Source organism: Triturus cristatus, unplaced genomic scaffold, assembly GCF_964204655.1.
Source record: "Triturus cristatus unplaced genomic scaffold, aTriCri1.1 SCAFFOLD_354, whole genome shotgun sequence".
Lineage (NCBI taxonomy): Eukaryota > Metazoa > Chordata > Amphibia > Caudata > Salamandridae > Triturus > Triturus cristatus.
The window spans coordinates 159,529-179,802 of NW_028187648.1; the positions used below are offsets into that span (position 1 = coordinate 159,529).

At 48.1% G+C, this 20,274-nt stretch overlaps 1 protein-coding gene across 15 annotated transcripts in view; it reads left to right on the forward strand.

Annotated features, from left to right (window-relative positions):
• Nucleotides 1–5,397: 5,397 nt before the first annotated feature.
• The window catches only part of LOC146771006 (stAR-related lipid transfer protein 3-like), a 150,456-nt gene continuing 135,579 nt past the window's right edge, over nt 5,398–20,274 (forward strand). For 3 of the 15 annotated variants that reach the window (XM_085640372.1, XM_085640374.1, XM_085640373.1), the window contains exons 1-2: nt 5,867–5,975; nt 16,840–16,948. The gene's annotated coding sequence lies outside the window, so the exon portion shown is untranslated. Of the gene's footprint in view, nt 6,079–10,701; nt 11,043–16,839; nt 16,955–20,274 lie in introns of all 15 variants that reach the window. The other 12 variants (XM_085640366.1, XM_085640363.1, XM_085640365.1 and 9 more) reach the window with 11 other exon arrangements.

Consider the following 20,274-nt stretch of genomic DNA (forward strand, 5'->3'; position numbering starts at 1 on the left):
TATTTTCTTCTTTCTTCCATAATTTTTACGGTGTAGTGTCGTTTTTGGAACGGATGAACGCATGGTTATTGTGAGGGTGTGACGTACGCTTAACACAGTGCCTGACCCCCAACCGCTCGAGCCAAGCTACCATTGTGCTGGGAACCTGGTGACCGCTAACCCGGTTGCCCGGTTTCCAACAAGATTCAATCCGGCTCAGCAGCAGATGCCAGTTCCAATGATGCGATGTCCAGACCTCCCCTCAAGCGGCAGAGATAGCAGTGAAGCTCCAGGGCGCTTCTGTCGACACTGCAGCAGGCTGAGCACAGTGACAAGACTCGAGGTCACCATGAGGAAGAGGTGAGTCAAAGCAAGATGGACGGAGAGAAGAATTGGTCTGATACGAGTCTGCCAGTATGCTATACGGGAGGCAGAGAGGTGCGTGTGTGTGTGTGTGTGTGCGCGCGCTCGTGTGTGTGTGCGCGCATGTGCATGTGTGTGCACGCATGTGCATGTGTGTGCACATGCGCGCGTGTGTTTGTGTGTGTGTGATGTTTGTGTGTGTGCGCGTGTGTGTGCATGTGTGTGTGGTCGTGTGTGTGGTGTGTGCGTGCGTGTGCTCATGCATGGGCATGTGTGCGTGTGTGTGTGTGTCACAAATACTTTACACATTGCTTCTCTTGATAAGCCTGACTGCTCTGCACCACACTACCAGAGGGTGAGCACAGGTCATCTCAGTGGTGTGTCTAGTTTACCCTGACTCGAGTTTTGGGTCTATTTTGTTTCCGTCATTTACAAGCTGAAGAACCCAAGAGTCTGAAATGTTTGACTCCCAGAATCTGTGAAAGCTCTGGATCCTCCCCCGACTCTGCCGGAATAGTCAGGATCCGGAGGCTGCTGGAGGTGCAGGAGGCATAGCTGGCTGCTGGAGGTGCTGGGGGCATAGCTGGCTGCTGGAGGGGCTGGGGCATGCCTGGCTGCTGGAGGTGCTGGAGGCATAGCTGGCTGCCGGAGGTGTTGGGGGCAAAGCTGGCTGCTGGAGGGGCTGGGGGCATAGCTGGTTGCTGGAGGTGCTGGGGGCATACCTGGCTGCTGGAGGTGCCAGAGGCATAGTTGGGTGCTGGAAGTGCTGGGGGCATAGCTGGCTGCCGGAGGTGCTGCGGGCATACCTGCCTGCTGGAGGTGCTGGAGGCATAGCTGGCTGCTGGAGAAGCTGGAGGCATAGCTGGATGCTGGAGGTGCTGGGGGCATAGCTGGCTGCTGGACGTGCTGCGGGCATAGCTGGCTGCTGGAGGAGCTGTGGGCATAGCTGGCTGCTGGTGGCATAGCTGGCTGCTGGAGGGGCTGGGGCATAGCTGGCTGCTGGAGGTGCCGGAGGCATAGCTGTCTGCTGGAGGTGCTGGGGACATAGCAGGCTGCTGCAGGTGCCGGAGGCATAGCTGGCTGCTGGAGGGGCTGGAGGCATAGCAGGCTGCTGCAGGTGCCGGAGGCATAGCTGTCTGCTGGAGGTGCTGGGGACATAGCAGGCTGCTGCAGGTGCCAGAGGCATAGCTGGCTGCTGGAGGTGCCGGAGGCATAGCTGGCTGATGGAGGTGCTTGAGGCATAGCTGGCTGCTGGAGGTGCTGGGGGCATAGCTGGCTGCTGGAGGTGCTGGGGGTATAGATGGCTGCTGGAGGTGCTGGGGGCATAGCTGACTGCTGGAGGTGCTAGAGGCATAGCTGGCTGCTGGATGTGCTGGGGGCATAGATGGCTGCTGGAGGTGCTGGGGGCATAGTTGGCTGCTGGAGGTGCCGGGGGCATTGCTGGCTGCTGGAGGTGCTGGGGGAATAGCTGACTGCTGGAGGTGCTGGAGGCATAGCTGGCTGCTGGAGGTGCTTAGGGCATAGCTGGCTGCTAGAGGTGCCGGAGGCATAGCTGGCTGCTGGAGGTGCTGGGGGTATAGCTGGCTGCTGGAGGTGCCGGGGGCATTGCTGGCTGCGGGAGATGCTGGAGGCATAGCTGGCTGCGGAAGGTGCCGTAGGCATAGCTGGCTGCTAGAGGTGCTTGAGGCATAGCTGGCTGCTGGAGATGCTGGGGGCATAGCTGACTGCTGGAGATGCTGGAGGCATAGCTGGCTGCTGGAGGTGCTGGGGGCATAGCTGGCTGCTGGAGGTGCTGGGGCATAGCTGGCAGCTGGAGATGGTGGAGGCATATCTGGCTGCTGGAGGTGGCGGAGGCATAGCTGGCTGCTGGAGGTGCTGGAGGTGCCGGAGGCATAGCTGGCTGCAGGAGGTGCTGGAGGCATAGCTGGCTGCTGGAGGTGCAGGAGGCATAGTTGGTTGCTGGAGGTGCCGGAGGCATAGCTGGCTGCTGTCATGATCTTTCACCAAAGGGGCCTCATCCCCTGCCACATAAGGGCTGAATGGAACCTCTTGAAGAGGACACCTGACAAAGGATCGAAATCCATTCCCTCTCGAAGGTGGGCGCACTGGAGTTAGTCGTCTCCGATCCTTGGTGGGTTCTTTGACTAATTCCTCTAGATGTGAACTCTGCGGAGGAAGCCACAATGCAGAAAAAGGCAACTAAAGGAGGCCTGTCTGCTCCCTAAAAGAGAAGCAAGGTTAACATTCACAATCACATTCAACAATGGGACAGACAATTCTTATCTTATCGGTGGAATCCATATTCCAAAACATATAGAAAACAAGCATTGGCAAAGCCAATAGATCTCTGCAATCAGAGACCTTTAGGGGTTGGCAATGTAAATGCATCTGTGTGCGGCTCTTGGTTGTTTCTAGTGATATACACAAATGCATTAACATAGCCAATGTCTGGGGCTGCTACTGAGCCCAATGGTGTGGCGGGCTTAGTCATAATGAAAGAAAAATGACTGCTTTTAGCCCCCCCCACCCCTCTTTTTATGAGGAAACTGATGAATAATATCAGCAGAAGGCGATGGAGAGCTCTTGGGTCAAGGGCTGGCAAGTGTGCAACAGGGATGTACTCAGGGAAAGAAAAATGATAAATCAGAGAAGTAACAAAGAGAGAAATAGAGGAGGGGCAGAGAGAGAGAGAGAGAGAGAGAGAGAGACAGAAAGGAACAAAACGTGTAGAGGTGAGAAAAAGAAAAACAGGGAAGTAAGAAAAAAGAAAAGGCAGAAGAGGGCAGAAGGTAGGAAGGAAACTCTCTGGGCCCTTGGATTGGGTCAACATCAGCACATTAGTGGGACTTTTTTGGATTAGTACCCTTCAGAACTACCCGGAAAATATGTTGGTTGTGGAAACTGTTTTACAACATTCTGCTGTAAAATGTACTGTTTGGCCCTTCAAAAAAATTCTTAGGAGCAAAGCAGCCTTTCGGCACCAACACCAACAGTTGTGTGATAAGAGTGAAAGGTGTTTTATTTTCCTGACTTCTCCCTTCCCTGCTAATATATCTGACTCGCACCACTCTGTGTCAGAGGGTGGGTAACTATTCCTTTAAAACTTTTATAACAAAATGATGTCAGTTCAGCTTTGAGGCTGTTTAAAAGAAAGGACATCTCTGCAGTGGGGACGTTTGTATCTGCGCATTCATTACAGCTCCAGGGAAACATTATCTGGGCAGTGCCCATCACTTGATTTAGATCATGAGTCATTAAACGAAAAGAATAGTTTCCCGTCCTCGCGTCCAGAGGGGAGATTCACAAATTCACACTCAGATTAGTTTCCCTTTGGGGACCCCAAACAGCAGGTGTCTAAGTTCTAATGCGGAAACCTTTGAAGTGACACCTGTACATGGTCACCTCAGAGGGTGTGTTACTCCAGATGTGGTACCCGGGTGACTCAGCCTTGTGTGGGGAGGAAAACAGGTCCTATTGTACAATTAATCACCCAGCACTCGTCCTGTGGGATGTCACCAGAAATCCACCTCACCTCCTCCAGAGAGTTGAGACGGGCCTCTTCATGATACCTGAAGCGTAATGGATGTTTATACCACTTCTGCACCCCTCAAACATTCGATGCACGCGCTGTGCAGGCAAAACCTAAACAGCCCATTAACAATATCGGTGAAACCTAATGCTTTTACAAATGCTTGTTTCACTGGCTTCTCGAGTGGTTATTTGAAAAAATAAATGTAGACATTCTTTTACGAACCTGTGACGACATTGAGCCCTTTCTGTGGAAGTCGTTTAGGAGATGATGTGGCGTAATGGCCAGAGCGGCCGACTTTGATGCTGGGGAACTAAGTTGGAGTCTGGCTGGAGGTTCTGGGCAACTCACTTAATCTCCCCATGCCTACCATAAATGAATGTGTCCGTCTGTACTGCGAATGGTGCTCATTTAAAGCGCTCGGATACCTTCTGGTCGAGTTCACGCGATATAAAACTGCAACAAAAAAAAATAATGCCTGATTACTAAGGGGCAAATTTACAAGCCCCCTGCGCCACCAGTACGTCACTTTTTGTGACGTACTGGTAGCGCTGGGGAGGGTGCTCCATATTTACAAGGGCAGAAAAAGCCACCCTGCGTGACTTTTCCTCTCCTTGTAAATACGGCCCGTTCACACGCAGCACTTTGCGTTGAAGGGGCATTCCATGGGTGTTGCTGTGGGTGTTCCTACGCAACACCCATGGAACAAGACACATCTCCAGATTTACGAGAAATCGTAAATCTGGAGATGCGTGTGAATGCTACGCCACCCTAGAGGTAGCGAATCAAGTCGCAACGAGGAGAAAGGTTTTCATTTCTCCTCGTTTATTCCTCTGTCAATGCGTGTTGCATTCTACAGCACGCATTGAAAGAGGAAAAAGCCTCTAGTGATTGTTTTTGTGCAGGAAGGTGTCCCTTCCTGCACAAAAAGAATCTCCCCACGACGCAGGCATCCTAGCACCATATTGCATGGGTGGGGTGCCTGCGCCGGCGCTTGGCAGCTGTTTGTGCACCAGCGCAGGGGAGAGCACAGGAATGCGACATATTCTTGTAAATATGTTGCATTCCTGTGCTCTGAAAGTGCCGCAGCGTGGTGCAGCCAAAGGGCTTGCGGTGCCACAATGCAGCACTTTCTTGTAGATCTGCCCCTAAGTTTTTACTCGGGTTCTAACCCGCAGGTAGCCCTTTCGGTAGGAAGTCTGAATGTGTCAAAACTCGTTACTTTCAGTGCGAAAGTGTAAGAAGCAAACCCACTCATTGGCAAAGAGCCGCCACCAATCAGAAACGTTTTATCTCCGAACAAAGTTTGAAGCATAAATCATTGAGTCCGGACCGGTGAGGAAACCGCATAACTGGGCAATTCGTGAATCCACGACATTCTGCACTAACAGGACTTGCGGACCAGAGAGGAAACTCCCCGCCGTGTGAACTCATTGGACCAACAAAACCTCCAATAGCAAGCCTCCTATCATCCGTACTTCCTGAAACGCCTGCGATGTTGACCAAAGATTAGACAAGCCCCTTACGCTGCCGGTGCGTCACGGGACAAAAATACCATTGGTGTGAGCTCAGCTTCCTGTGACTCTGGGTAAATCACTTGTTCCCCCCTTCCCCCCTTCCCCCCCTGCCTACCAAAAAGGACGGTGTCCTTCTGTGACGTAACAGGTGCCTGTGTAAAGCGCTCTGATGCCTTCGGGTCGAGTTCGCGCTATATAAAACTGCAAAAATGAAGGAATCGTTCATAGCCAGAAGGTAAACTGCCAAACTCTTCTGCTCATTGGACCAGGGCAACGTCCAATGTCTGTCCTCGATATCTTTTATCTCACATTGAACACAGCCATGGAGAGGACCGGAGAGGAGACCGATGCACACTCGTTCTTATTGGTTGGCTGTCCTCTAGTCATTATTCATGGATTCACTGTAATGTTCGCAGGGATCAAGCACTGGGGCGATAACTTCCGGTATTATTTCTTCCGGAGCGAACGTTACGTTTCCAACTCCCTGTCAGTCACAAGAAATGAGCTCTCCCATTGGCTGACCCTGCAGACCCGGAAGCGATGCAGAATCACACACGGATATTCTGAAGATGACCTGCGGGTGGCAGGTAAAGTGTGGAGTTTGAGACTGGATCTGGCAGGATGCCGACGCTTTTCAGTTTTAGCCAAATATTTGTTATCCCACGATGGGATTTCTTATTGTCAACAAAGGTAACACTTAAAAATAATAATTGAAGGACAGTCTCGTTTTATGGGACATAATATATGAAACTACTGGAATTGTTTATGTGTACGTGCTCAGTAACTCTTTGGGAATCTGTTTTCGTAGGAGAGCGGTGGTTTTTGTAGGCTATTGTTCCTTCTCCGCCTCAAAGAATGCAGCTCCCTATCATTCGTTGGTTCTTTTCTGCACCTTTGCAGACTAGACTGAAGGAATTAACAAGCATTGGCATAGCCAATAGGTCTCGTCTTTGGGACATTATAAGTGTTTAGCCATGCAACAGTTGATGTTGTTGCACCAAGGATATTGTGCTGGATAACTAAACACTTATAAGGTCCCAAATGTGAGACCTATTGGCTATGTCAATGCTTTTTTTTACTTCATACAAACATTTGGCCTACGTGTTAGTCCATTTGTCTCAAATTCTGTTTTGTACTTCCTGGTAGCCTGGTATTGGAAGTTCTGCTTTCCCCACCCATATGCAGATATTCTGCACTGAAAAGCCAACAAAAAGAATGAGGGAAATATGTGCCTCTGAGACTGGCCAATCTTGAGGTCCTATACTTGAACCAATCAGTTGGACTTTTAACCAAGCACACTTTGCATGCGTGGGCATCTATCTGCTAATTGCAAGGTAACTAACAAAAAAAAATCAAATCTTATAATGCAAGTCTTCTGACTAAGGACCAACACTGACTGGCGTCTCATAGGTGACATGGTCTATGAGCATTGTGTTTGTTCGGTTTTGTAATGCTGATGGAAATCGTATGTTGCATATACATGAAAGTGGTTTATAAACTGACACTTTAAAAATCATCACAAGCTCTTACACAGACATGACCCGCAAAAATAATTTTAGTGTGGGTAAAAGTATCGCATTAGTGGTACCTAAACACATGAGTGAAGTAAGTTATTCACTACTGTGTAAACAAACACTACCAGCATGCAGAAAACAACAAAACGTCAAAGAAATGATAGTATAAAAACGTTGTAAAAGTAGTTCACTGTGGCGCCTCATTTTGGCATTCTACAACATTGACCTATTCCGTACTTCTCCAGACTCCCTTACACAGCTTGAAGGTCAACATGGGTTGTATTAAGCAAAGTAAAAGAGCAGAAAGAGTTGGCTGCATTTTCATGGTTTCTTAAAAACAGACCTGTGGACATTGAGTTTAGTTCTTTATAAACATTACCTGCTTTGAAACAAGCTGTGGGCCCCTGAACTAGTACAAGGTTTATGCCTGTTACGCAAGTGTGGTTCATTTATTATGATCAATAGAGACACAGAAGGCCTTGTTTCTCCCCAGCTGAAGAAAAACACACCTTTCCTACAAATATGGCATAGCTCTTCTGGCATTTGGGTGCAGACAGGAAACCTCGAAAGGAGAGAGTGGGAGTGAGAGAGCGGAAGGGTGAAGGGGCGGGTGAGGAGCCAGTGAAGGGAGATAGATTGGAGAGGTAAAAAACAGTGACAAATGAAATAAAAAGACTGGAAAGATAGATGAGAAACTGTAGAGAGGCATATTAAAGTACGCTACAGCGCGTTTTTAAAATACCATGGATGCTGCACAACCCATGAGCGATAAGGTGAAGGCAGATGGGACAATAATGCAGTCCCGTGATGCTGAAATGCACACTGACAGCATGTAGGGCCCTGATACAATGGGGGAGTTGGCTCTTCAGCTATTCTAGGTGGTAATGCTCACGTGGGGGAGGAGGGAAAAGTGTCGCATTTCGTCAACTTTCTGCTGCTTTTTGCAGGGGTTGTCGCACGGTTTTTCCTCCTACTAAAATTAAGTGGAGTGTACTGGGGCGAACAGCATTTCGTGAGAATTACAAAATATCTTGCTCGGTGGTTTGGGCATGCGCTGGTCGGTGTGTAGGTGCGGTGCTGGGTTTCTGCAGAGGAGTGATGCGCTGCTGAATTGAGTGGTGGGGGAGAGAGTTGGGATTGGGAGGGCTGGGGGAGCAGTAGCCTCGCACGCCTCTCAGGTCAGCTGCCCAGGCAATTAAAAAAAAAATCTAGAATCCCACATGTTAAAATCAAACTTGGCAAGTGCATGCACTGCCTAAGCTCACTTGGGACGAACAGCATTTCGTGAGAATTACAAAATATCTTGCTCGGGTATTTGTAAAACGGAGGCCCGCTCCAGGGGCACTTATTGTAATGCAGCCCCTGGTCCTTACTCCGCTGGCACGAGCCGGTATATCTCTAGTTTTTATTCACTGTTTCCCGTTACTCGCAGCTTGAGGAGGCTGCGAAGCTTTGAACCTGAGCCCAATACCAGGCTGCCAGTGCTGCCCTGAAGGCGATGTATTCTAAGGTTGTCACAAGTAAAGCTCGTTGGCTGTACAGTCACTGCGAGGGGGCATCCCATCATGGGCAGTTATTCATTGCTGAGCACTTTGTTTTCTGAGGCTGTACATTGAATTTTTGCTGCGGTGTGGGGTGACAGCTTTGAGCAACACCCATCTATCTGATGCCCAAGTGACCCCACCAGTGCTCGGGACTCACATGAATCATTCCAAGCAGAGCCTTTGCTGTCTCCTGCCCTGTGCACTGGGCGCCACGTTGTTTATGGAGCGAGCAGTGTGACAGGCTGTGAAAGACTGTTTCTTCGATGTACTTGAGCGTGCGTGTGAGCCCTGCGCATTGATGGTGGCCTGGCCCCTGTCAGAAGAGCTACATACCCGCGGTACCTCTGCACGCCGGGGGCTGGTTTAAGATCTCTGTGCAGGCATGCGCCTGTTCCTGGCAGAGAGAGCGTCAGGGGTCAGGCAAGAAATGGCGCAGGACGGCTGAATACCAAAGACAACAAGCATTGGCCGCGCGGCAGTAAAAGTAATGCCGCGCGGCCGTAAAAGCGAAAGTCATTGCGATCGCTCTGAAAGCCAAAGTGATCACGATGACGCACTAAAGCACGAGTTTTCAAAGTGCTGCTGAAGGCTAGCCGTTCGCGTGTGAACGCAAGCGCTAGGCCAGCCAGCAGCACTTTGAAAACTCACCTCCAAAATGTCTCTCCGAGCCAGCGCATGTGCTGGGCTCAGCGAGACCTAAAAACGTGCCTGCAAAGTGTATGCAAAAGCGAGCCGCTCCAGTGATTGAATCCGATTTGCATGAGCACGGATTCCATGGAGTTTCTGCTTTTGTACCGTACGAACACGTTGATGAACTGATTTGGAGTATTGTTTTTCAGTCCGTTGAATTCAAATCTGAAAAGATGCCCCGTGCTTCATTTGAGCGAGTGAAAAAACAAAATCCTGTGCATGTTTACATGCACCAACTGTTCTGCAATCCTCGAAACCTTGCAAAGAAAATGATGCAATTTCATTTTTTTTCGATGCATGATTCTCTAAGCCTAAAAAAACAACTCTGTTGGTACTACCGCTGCAGAACAAACTGTTGCAAACAGCATACATTGCAACATTTTAGAAGAGGAAGGTGGTAGAACTTGTATTGCAGTCTGCATATGGTCATTGGCATGTATGGGACTTGCAAGTGTGCTGCTGCCGGATTGGATGTGAGAAATGCAAATATATGTTTTTTCCTTACCTGTCAAGACCACCGAGAAAGCGCTATGGCAGGCAGAGAGAGCGTGACAAGAATGTGGTGCACTTGCCTGCAAGAGCATGTTACTGTCCGTGTATAATCTGAGTTTTTCAAGACCAGTGCCTGCCGTCAGAAGCTCGCAGAGGAATCGGGTTTTTGCATGCAGGAATCGGGAGGCGGGAGACTAGACTTAAAATTGTTAGTCTCCCACCTGATTTGGGAGGGTTGGCATGAATGAAACTAATCAAGTTCTTCTGAAGCCATGCAGCATATGTAGTACTGTAACCAGAGGAGGTAACTCTGTGGGGGCCACAAGACCTCTTTGTAAATTAATTGAGGCCATTGAGGTATCTGCCAGGATCATTTATCCACAACCTAGGCGCTACCATTATAAACCTCTGATGAAGGAACTTTACTGGCTTCTAGTGGAGCAGCAATCCATGTTCAAAATAGGTTGTATCATTAGGTCTCGCCTAGGCAGCATGCATGTGCTGTCTCTCCGAGACTTCAAGTAATCTGTATCGGGGTGAAACTCCCGGGTAATTTCTCCTGCCGCTTGCCATTTGTTAACTGTGGCATTGCTCTTCTTAGCAGGCTTATGGTTGGCTGTGGATGCAATAAGTCACTTCAGTTTTTTCCAGAAGCAGCACCGCCTAACCACAGTTTTTGTCTGCTTTTGTGTTTTAATTGTGTCCGAGGGGAACTTTTATTTAGGATTTTTGCAGCCCAGCATGCTCACTTACATGCTTTGATGTGTATAGCGCGAGCACGGCGCCCGCTTCCATTTAAGTTGAATGGCTTTTGGTTTCACATCTGTTTAGTAGCACAGGCACGCTTTCATGTCAGTTTAGTGCTTGTTTTTCTTGTAAGTAGTTTTGTTGTACTTAAGAATCTTAACTTATGTGTGACCGACTGCTCTTAATATAAGTTACGAGATTTTGAGCTATTGACATTTTGCTCCTACAAATGTACAGTCAGAGCTCCATAACAAGACGAGTTCCAGAGGGAAAAGCAACAATGCCTAGCTGAGAATGATTTCCTGTTTGTTTTCTCCCCCACTCAGTCTTTCCATGGTGTTGTTTTGAGGTGCCGACTGCTTCCAGCACTCACTGGGACCATCACACAAATTAAAGCCCTACTCACAAGCGTTTGCCACGCCCACTACGAGGATCTGACCTTGCCCCTGATATTCACACATAAGTCTGCTTGCACAATCGCGGTTAGCCTTGAACATTGGAGAACAATGAACTATTCTTATATGGCATCCATGTTTCTGCATTGCTAACCAGCTGCAGTGTTCCTGGTTGTAATGCCAAGGTTTACTGCTGATGGTGCGGGCGGACTGGCATTACTGCCCCTTCTGGAAACGTCTGTGGCACCTCCGGTTGATCTGTGGGTTGATAGGTAAGCTCAATCTTTCAAAATCAGCTGCAGGCATGTGTAGCAGTCTGGTAGCCTAAATGTCATTTATCCTTGATACAATTGGCCCGGCATGTGGTCGGGTTAGCTCCTAGCATGATAACAACGAATCCTGCTAAAATAATCATTTTTACCATAATGTGCTTGTGTTTTAACTCACTGTGATGTTATTGGCAGAAAGAATAGTCCAGGAGATCCGTAAATAATGCCCCTGCATACCATGGTCACTACTGCATGACGGCAGAAGATTCTAGTTCAGAATATATGAGTAGTAGGCAGCCCTCTCTTTCAAAATGTAAGAATGCCACCTCTGGAGTGAACCACACGCTGCACCGCTCCACACGCAGGCCAATCAGTCCAATAGACCTGCAGGGGTTTTACTCCTCAGCTTCACTGTTTCACTTCAAATATAATCATATAGTGGGGTTGTGCTGGGTGTGACCTGCTTCCACCAACCATCTGAAGGCACTTGAAGTGGAGACATGTTTAATGTCGGTGGATGTGGTCAGAGTAACAAGATGTAGGAGAGTAGGGTCTGCTTTCTATGTTCACCCCCACTTTTTGCTTTTGCTTTACTGGTTTTCGACTTAGATGTGGCTGTGGGCCTGCTAATCAGACCCACAGCCCTGCTGTTCTCTCTCTAAATTAATACTATGTACTTTAGGTGCATAACCCATTTGGATAGGATCACCTTATTGGCCTCTGTACAGTGTACCCTAGGTACCCAGGGCATAGGTGTACCCTAGGCCTACCAGGGGCTGCAGCATGTATTATGCCACCCCTGGCCTGGCCTTCCATTTTGACACAACTGGCTGATCACTCAGCTGGGGCAAGGTCGTGTAATCACCCCTTGCTTAGGTGTAGTATTCCTATACCTAACTTACATATAGACACATGTGTACCTATCAGTCACTCCTATGGCAGGCCTTAACAATCCTGGAGGCAGAGTGCTTGGTAACATGTGAGATGGTGCTCTAGCATGAGCTGAGCCTGTCTGCAGCTTTCGGAACCTTGTCCTTATAGCTGTTCTATGATATAGCCTACCATATACTCTTAAAGTGCCTTATAATCTTAGACGGTTATGGTAACTATGGTTTGGCTTTATCGAAACATGTCGTGTAAGGTGTCTAACACTGTGGAATAATACCCCCATGCCATTTCTGGACATGAGAATATTATTCCCCCCTTCTAGAGGGAAAGACATGTTAAAATCATACTTCAACTGTTAGCCTCTGACCAAAGCCTCAGCATCACAAAATGGATGCTGCTGCCACGACACAAGTCTGACCTCCTGCAGCTGGGAGTGATCCCAGCCAGGGAGGCCTGGACAATAGGTTTCCTGCTTGGGGAGGTGCTAGCACCTCCCCAGACAGCCTTTAGTGTATTGGGGCAGGGTGGGCTGAAAGGAATGAGACATGCCTGGGGCACACAAGGTGTTCCTTGCATAGTCCAGTTCAAACCGGCGCTGGGGCACTCCAGCCCCAGCTCTGGCGCGAAACTGGACAAAGGGAAGTGGGTGTAACCACCCCCCTCCCAGGTCCCACCCATAAGGCGTGACCTAGCAGGTATCCCAGCCCCCCAGATTAGTGTAAAAGTGGGAGTTGGGCCTCAAGACTTTAGATTATCCTGAACCTGCAAAACTGAACAGAAACTCTGGACCTTCGACATTCGACGAAAGAAGAAGACTGAAGAATCTCCCTTGTAGCCAAGGAGTGGCTACCCTGTGCAAACAGGCACCATCAAGAGACTACCCTTTGCTTTGCCCACGTTCTACGAGGAACCGACTGCAGAGCCTGACCAGAGCCTTGACTTCCAGACTTCTCCGACCCTGATCCACATCTACAGCAGAGCTGAGATCCGTGGAGGCGACGAGCGACGTGGGACCGGCTACCTGGAAAAAGTGGCTAGTAACTTAAAGCGCAGCTTCTGAGGTACCCTCGAAGTTGTGCACCGGGGATTGAGAAGCCCCAACCCCAAGCACCATCTGCACCGAAGATCAGCCCCCCACACTCCACGAGTCCTGCGTGGGGCCCTTCAGCATTTTCCTGCTTGCCGCGTCTGTCCGGTTGCTTGCCCGCTGGCTAGTGGCCTTTGTGACGACGCACCCTGAAATCTTCTGCGCTGGTTTGGCTCCTCCAGACTGGCTCCCGCTTCTCTGCAAAGAAGAAGCACCCCAGACCTTCCTGGTCTGCACCAGAAGCAAGTCCTTCGTTCTTCGTGGGTTCCGCGTGCCAAGGCTTGGTGAGTCCTAGTCCAACTTCGACGCCGCCGACAGCAAGAGCCTTCGTGGGACAGCTCGCCTCCTGGTCCTGGTCGTCCTCGACGCTTCCTGGTCCTCCTGGCTGCAGCGACAAGCTTCACCTTCACCTGCAATCTTCACGACATCGCCTGGTTCCTTCCTGGTTCCACGTGGTCACTGGCTAGTGACCTTGACTCTGTCCCTTCTGCTTGCAGGTTTCTTCTCTTCTTGATCCCAGCCTTGGGATCCACCGGACACTCTTCACTGACTGCCTGTCAGCATCTTTCTTCAGGCATCCATAGGAGTCGACGACGAAAACGACGCATCTTCACCCCTATGCACCCACAGCCTGTGGGCTAGGTAACTTGGGTACTCCGGTGCTCATCAGGATAGTGACTATCCTAGTGTCTAGTTTTCAAGTCTCAACTTCCTAGCTACTCCGGAAGTGTCCTAAATCTACCGTTTTCTAAACTGTACTATTGCTATTGACTTTTACGCATTACGCGTGAGTGTTTCCACTCTGCACACGAATCCCGTGGGCCTCCCACTTCCTAACTAATGCTAGTGTAGTGTAGCCCCAGCGATTCCCTAGGCCTAGGCCTATTCTATTTCCGTGACAGTGGTTCTTATACCACTTACTTAGTATATGGTTTGCGTGGCCCCTAGGGCCTAACTGTATTACTTACCTGTGTGACTTAATGTATGCTTAAATAAGACTGTGTTGTACTTACCTCTAATCTCATAAAGAGTGCTGAGGGTTTGACTAGAATAAATACACTTTATTTTATATATATATCTGTTGTGGTGTCCTTTCATTTGGTATTCAAGGGATTATATATGGTATCACAGCTGGCTTCACATGCCATTCAGAGTTTAGCCTAAGACTGCTCTTGTCCATGCTACCACTAGGATAGCTGGTCTATAAGGTTGACTTTACAACCAATCACCATAAGGGTATTTGGACTGATATAAGGTGTACACTAGAACTAGTGACATCATACATCAGGCCAACTTCTCACACAAGACCACACTGAACACACTGCAGACCAACAGTCACAGCATACTGGACACACCGTGGAAGAAGAGACACAGAAAGAGACTTAGATACATATTAAGTTGGGAAATATAGTGTTCCGGTCACATGGACTAATCTGGCGGCCTTACCCATCCTTACTACAGACACACCCCTCTCTCACTTTTCTTCATTATGTCCCTCCTTTAACACCCATTTTGAACCAATGTTACAATTTTGACAACTTTCTGTTAAAACAAAACCCACACACACGTCGGGAAGCTTAAAGTCCAACTTGTGTATAATACAAAACATCAAAGAAGTACAGTAAAAGATAAAAGATAATTAGCAACCATATTCAGCTTAACAGGAAGCTGGAAACGAGAATAAAACAACCTCCATAGTTGATTAAATTGTTTCTACATTCAGGATTATGTATGAAGTTACTAAACACTACTTTTACATAGGAAGACAAAACATGTTTCCGACAATTTGTTGTCCGGCTGCTCTCCTGAACCCCCTTCAGTACCTCCTTTGACGTGGCTCTCACTGATCTCCCCATGTAATGACACCTGATCTTGAAAGCCTTATGGTGCCCTTAGTAGAGTCAGGAAATAGCCTCCAAAGCTATTCATTGTTCTGTACTATAAGCGCTCCAGATTCACCTCCAAATAATATGAACTCTACACCCTCCATTCCCCTCCCATGTATATTTTTCCAAGCCTATTTGATAAATGCTTTTTGTCCGGTGGCCATGCCGTACTCTAAAATGACTTGAGGGAATTTGGGATTATCTTTCTTACCTTTTTAGGTCGAGGGACCGTCCGGTCTGCCGAAGGCAGAACCGGAAGTCCGGAGATTTAATGATTCTTAGAGTGGCCATTTAGCCCGCCTCTCTTTTTGCTTCTCCTCCATTGGCTGGCTTCCTAAACGGAGGGCAGCCATTGGAGGAGAGAGCCGTCCCTCCAAATAGGCTCCGTCTTTTTCAGATTCGGGGGCGTGTTCCGTGCTCTTCTTTCCACTTTTTAGCCACGCCCTTTTTTAGGCGTGTTTTTCTCTCCTCCAGCCAATGGCAAGAGGAGAGAAAAGAAAAACACGCACCCGAATCTGAAACCGCCGCTGCGTTTCTCCGAGGCATTTCTGCTTCGCCTCGGAGAAAGGCAGTGGTGTGCTTGTCCTCTCCCCCTGCTCTCTGCTCCCTTGGTTTGAAGGTGCTAATGAAGCCGTGCGGTGTTGCCTTTATTGCAGTTTCCCCACTTCTTTCGAGTGCGGTCGAGTTGTGGGTGCCACGCTCTCTGCAGTCCTGCTACATGTATCGCCGTTTCCAGCCCTGCTTTCAGTGCCCACAACAAGGCGTGATTGCTTGTTTCCGCGCAAGGCCGCGCACTCTCGTCTAGATTGTGTCAGAATGCACTGAAGCATGTAGGTCTCAAAACGAATGCGTACATCCCTATACCCTGGCCCTACAATAGACATTAGGATAATTATAAAGAAGTTGTTAAAACGATCCTGTTTCCGAAGCTAGACAATAGTTGTAAAGTCCGAACATTAAATAAAGCGCTAAAATCAGAGGATGCCCTGTTCTATATAGTGCTACTAATTCTCGGTGTCATTCAGTTGCAGACGAGCTTCCACATACCTGCCTACCTCTGTCAATCCGGCTTCTACGCCAGTAGAGCGGAGGAGCGTGCCTTGTGACAGCGCTTGTCACACGGCAGCCACATGGCGCAGTGTAAGTATTAGCAGCCCGGCTCGCGCAAACGGCGCAGAAGCTCCGGTCAGACACCGCTTCTGCTCCCGTGCAGGGCGAGGCTTTCACCACCCTCATCAGAATGAGCGCGTGGCTCTCACAAAAAGCCCTGCTCCCTAGTTAGAATGCATACCACTGGGGAAAGCGCGTGATTATGGTAATCCGCAGGATCGACTCTCCGTACTCCCGGGCTAATGGTTAGTTGGCAGATGCCAAGAAACTGACAGATCACTTGAGGTCCACGTGCGCGCTTTTCTAACACTGGGAGCGCGCGTGCTTAAACACTTACAATGTGTAGCTGTTTAAAAGAGGTCCATCGGCAGTTCTACATTGGGCATGATTCATGAAAAATGGCTAGAACACAAGGGGTGTTGGGGGGGCACCCTCCTGTCTGTACACTCCGGGGGTCTACCTCCTACATTGTGCACTCCTCTCCGATATGCCACCGAAATCAAAGATGTGCAAATTATTCATAAATGCAATAATGGGGACACAACGTGTTACATTGAACATACTACTGAAATTCCTATTACCTATACCGTATTCCCATTAAAATATGCCAAACAATCTGCTTCTTCTGCATTTTGTGTGCCTGACGCATTGATTTGATGTTGTTACCCTGCACTGTTTCGCAACTTCACCCGTGCAATGCAACGAACTATAGGAATTGTTTGTTTGAAAGTGATGCCATGCGTGGATAGTTGGCCGGGGCAGCTGCCCTGGAGTGGCACACCGGCCGGGGAATGGCGAATGGCTCACCGTGTTTACTCTCTCTTCCCAGGCTAAGTTCCATCATGGAGGATGTCGGGCCTCAGAGGGGCACGTGGACTGGCGATGCTAAGGCGGTGCAGCAGTGCCTGACGGACATGTCTATGTCTCTAGCCAGCTCTGTATGTGTAAGTCAGTGGCTCTGTATGTGGATGTCTGTAGCTCTGAATATTTGTGTGGATAGCTCTCTATCTGTGTCTGGCTGACTCTGTATGTGTGGCTCTGTATGTATGTCTGGGGGATACACTTTGTATGTGTGTGGCTCTGTGTGGGTGGTTCTGTATGTGTGTGGGGTTGGCTCTCTCACTACGTCACTCTCTCTCCCTAACTCTCTCTCTCACTATCTCTCACTACCTCACTATCTCTCACTATACTACACCCTCTCTCACTAACTCTTTACCTCACTCTCTAACTCACTACTCAACTCTCTCTTTCTCACAGCAGCACAATATCACTACCACAGTAACTATCTCTCACTATAACACACTACTTAAAAACTTCACTCTCTCTCTATCTCACTGCCTCACTCTCTATCACTACATCACTATCTATTTCTATCTCACTCTCACTACCTCACTATATCACAACACACTCTCAAAACTTCACTACATCACTCTCTCACTACCTCACAACTTCACTCTCTCTTTCTAACTCACTAATTCACTCTCTCTATCTCACTACCTCACTCTCTCTCTCTCAAATACACTAAGTCACTTACACTCACTCTTTCACTACCTCACTCTATCTCACTACTTCACTACATCACTCTCTGTTTCTATCTTAATACCTCACAACATCCCTCAGTACCTCACTCTCTCTTTCACTACCTCAGTCTTTCTCTATCTCACAACATCACTCACTGTTTCTATCTCACTACGTCAGAAAATACCTCTCACATTTACTAACTCACTCTTTCACTACCTCACTCTCTATCTACCTCACTCTCTCTCACTACATAACTCTCTATACATCACTACTCCCCTCTATATCACTACCTCACTATCTCACTACTTCTCTCTCTAAAAAGATCATTACCTCACTCTCTCACTACCTCACTACATCGCTCACTCTCTATCTCTCTACCTCACTCTTTCTATCTCACTAACTCACTTTCACTGTCTCTTTCACTACCTCTCTCTATCTCACTACATCACAACACCACTCTGCTTACATCTCACTACCTCACAACATCCCTCTCCCTCACTAGATCACTGTTTCACTACCTCACTCTCTCTCACTACATAACTCTCTCTACCTCACTACTCCACTCTATCTCACTACCTCACTATCTCACAAATTCTCTCTCTCAAAACATCACTACCTCACTCTCTAGCTCACAACCTCACAACGTCACTCTCTCTCACTACCTCAATCACTCTCTATCTCACTACCTCACTCTTTCTATCTCACTAACTCACTTTCACTCTCTCTTTCACTACCTCTCTCTCTATCTCACTACATCACAACATCACTCTATGCTTATATATCACTACCTCACAACATCCCTCTCCCTCACTCTCTCTATCTCACTACCTCACTCTCTATCTACCTCACTCTCTATCTCACTACCTCACTCTCTATCTACCTCACTCTCGCTCACTACCTCACTCTCTATTTCAATACCCCACTCTCTCTCTCTCTCTCTCTCTCTCTCTCTCTCTCTCTCTCTCTCTCTCTCTCTCTCTCTCACTATCTCTCTGCTAATGCAATAGGTATCACATATGCAAAAAAAAGTTAATGCCAATAGAAATGACAATGCCATTTATTTAGGGATACAAAAATGATAAAAAAATAATGAGCAATACCAATAGCTCTACCTATAATATTGCCGAGACCATTGCATTGTAAATGCTTGTTGCAAATGCAGTGCAGTAATTGAATAAGTATCTAGAGGCAAAAGCTGATCCCAACATGTGCAACTGCTAATTACTTATGAACCACAAGTGCCCACAAGGAGCTGAAAATGGTGAATTGGCATTTTGATTTAAATTGAAAAATATCCATACCTGACATGGCCGAGTGAATTATTCAGAGCTACCAGAAGGAAGATTTGTATGTTGTAAACCAAATGTTTTGGTAGTGACATCGTTGGACATTTGGGATGTTAGTCCTGCGAGAATGAGTGAGGGCAGAAAAGGGCCTGCCTTCACATAAGGCAGGTAACGTGGATTCTTATGGGTTAACTTATTAAGAAAGTATTAATGGGTTAGATTGTGATAATTTGTTAAGTACAGAGTGTGGGTTTACGCACCTCTTGCAAGTACTCAAAACGCATAAATAAAGGCATTGTTATTTACAATGCCAATAGCTCAAACTCTTGCAAATGCGAGACCTATTGCATTGCAAATGCTTGTTTTTAAACAGGCCCCAAATACCTATCCTCTAGGATTCACAGATCCTCCCTGAAGCGCACTCTCAGATCTGCGCAAATGAATCTATTTGTGGTCCCTAGATTCAGACGTAAACGGACAGGAGGTTCACGTTTTTCCATACAAGGACCCCAATTTTGCACTTCATTGCCCATTCCCATCAGACAAGAAACAGACTACATGTGTTTCAGAAAAAAGCTGAAAGCATGGCTCTTCACCCATGCATATAGCTAGACACAGACCCTTATCACTGGTGGCCTCCTAACCCAGCACCAAGAGACCTGTTGGTGTACGTGCGCTTTATAAATCTCCCTTATCATAACCTCAAACTGCTCCTAAAATCACTCTGTCTAGCAATTGTATCACTGCACACATCTGTATATTCGTGTATAGTATGAGTTTGATTTAAGGTGTGATAAGTGTGTTTTATGAACTCCCAATACTTACTAATCAAACAACTGAACTGTAGGAAAGTGGATTATTGTGTAGTAAATAATAATTCCTATTTGTACTCCTGAGGCACAGCCGGGAGCATTGTTTTTAAAAAGTTAGCGCTGTAATTTTATATTGTGTGTAAAAACTTTCACTGGGAAACCTACCTTTTTCACCCAATTGCACGTAGACTGGGGGCTTCATTTCACACCCTCACCGCCTAGCAGCAGAGCTAATCGCTGCAGCGGGAAACGCCCAAGTAATTGTCGCCAGCAGCGAGTGAGCCGGTCCTGTGGCCACGCCCACTCGCTCGAGGCCACGCCCATTCCGCCTACAAAACCGAGCCGATTGAGAGCTCTGGTTGGATTGTACTCCTGAGGCACAGCCGGGAGCATTGTCTTTTAAAAAGTTAGCGCTGTAATTTTATCTTGTGTGTAAAAACTTTCACTGGGAAACCTACCTTTTTCACCCAATTGCACGTAGACTGGGGGCTTCATTTCACACCCTCACCGCCTAGCAGCAGAGCTAATCGCTGCAGCGGGAAACGCCCAAGTAATTGTCGCCAGCAGCGAGTGAGCCGGTCCTGTGGCCACGCCCACTCGCTCGAGGCCACGCCCACTCCGCCTACAAAAACATGTGCACCTCAC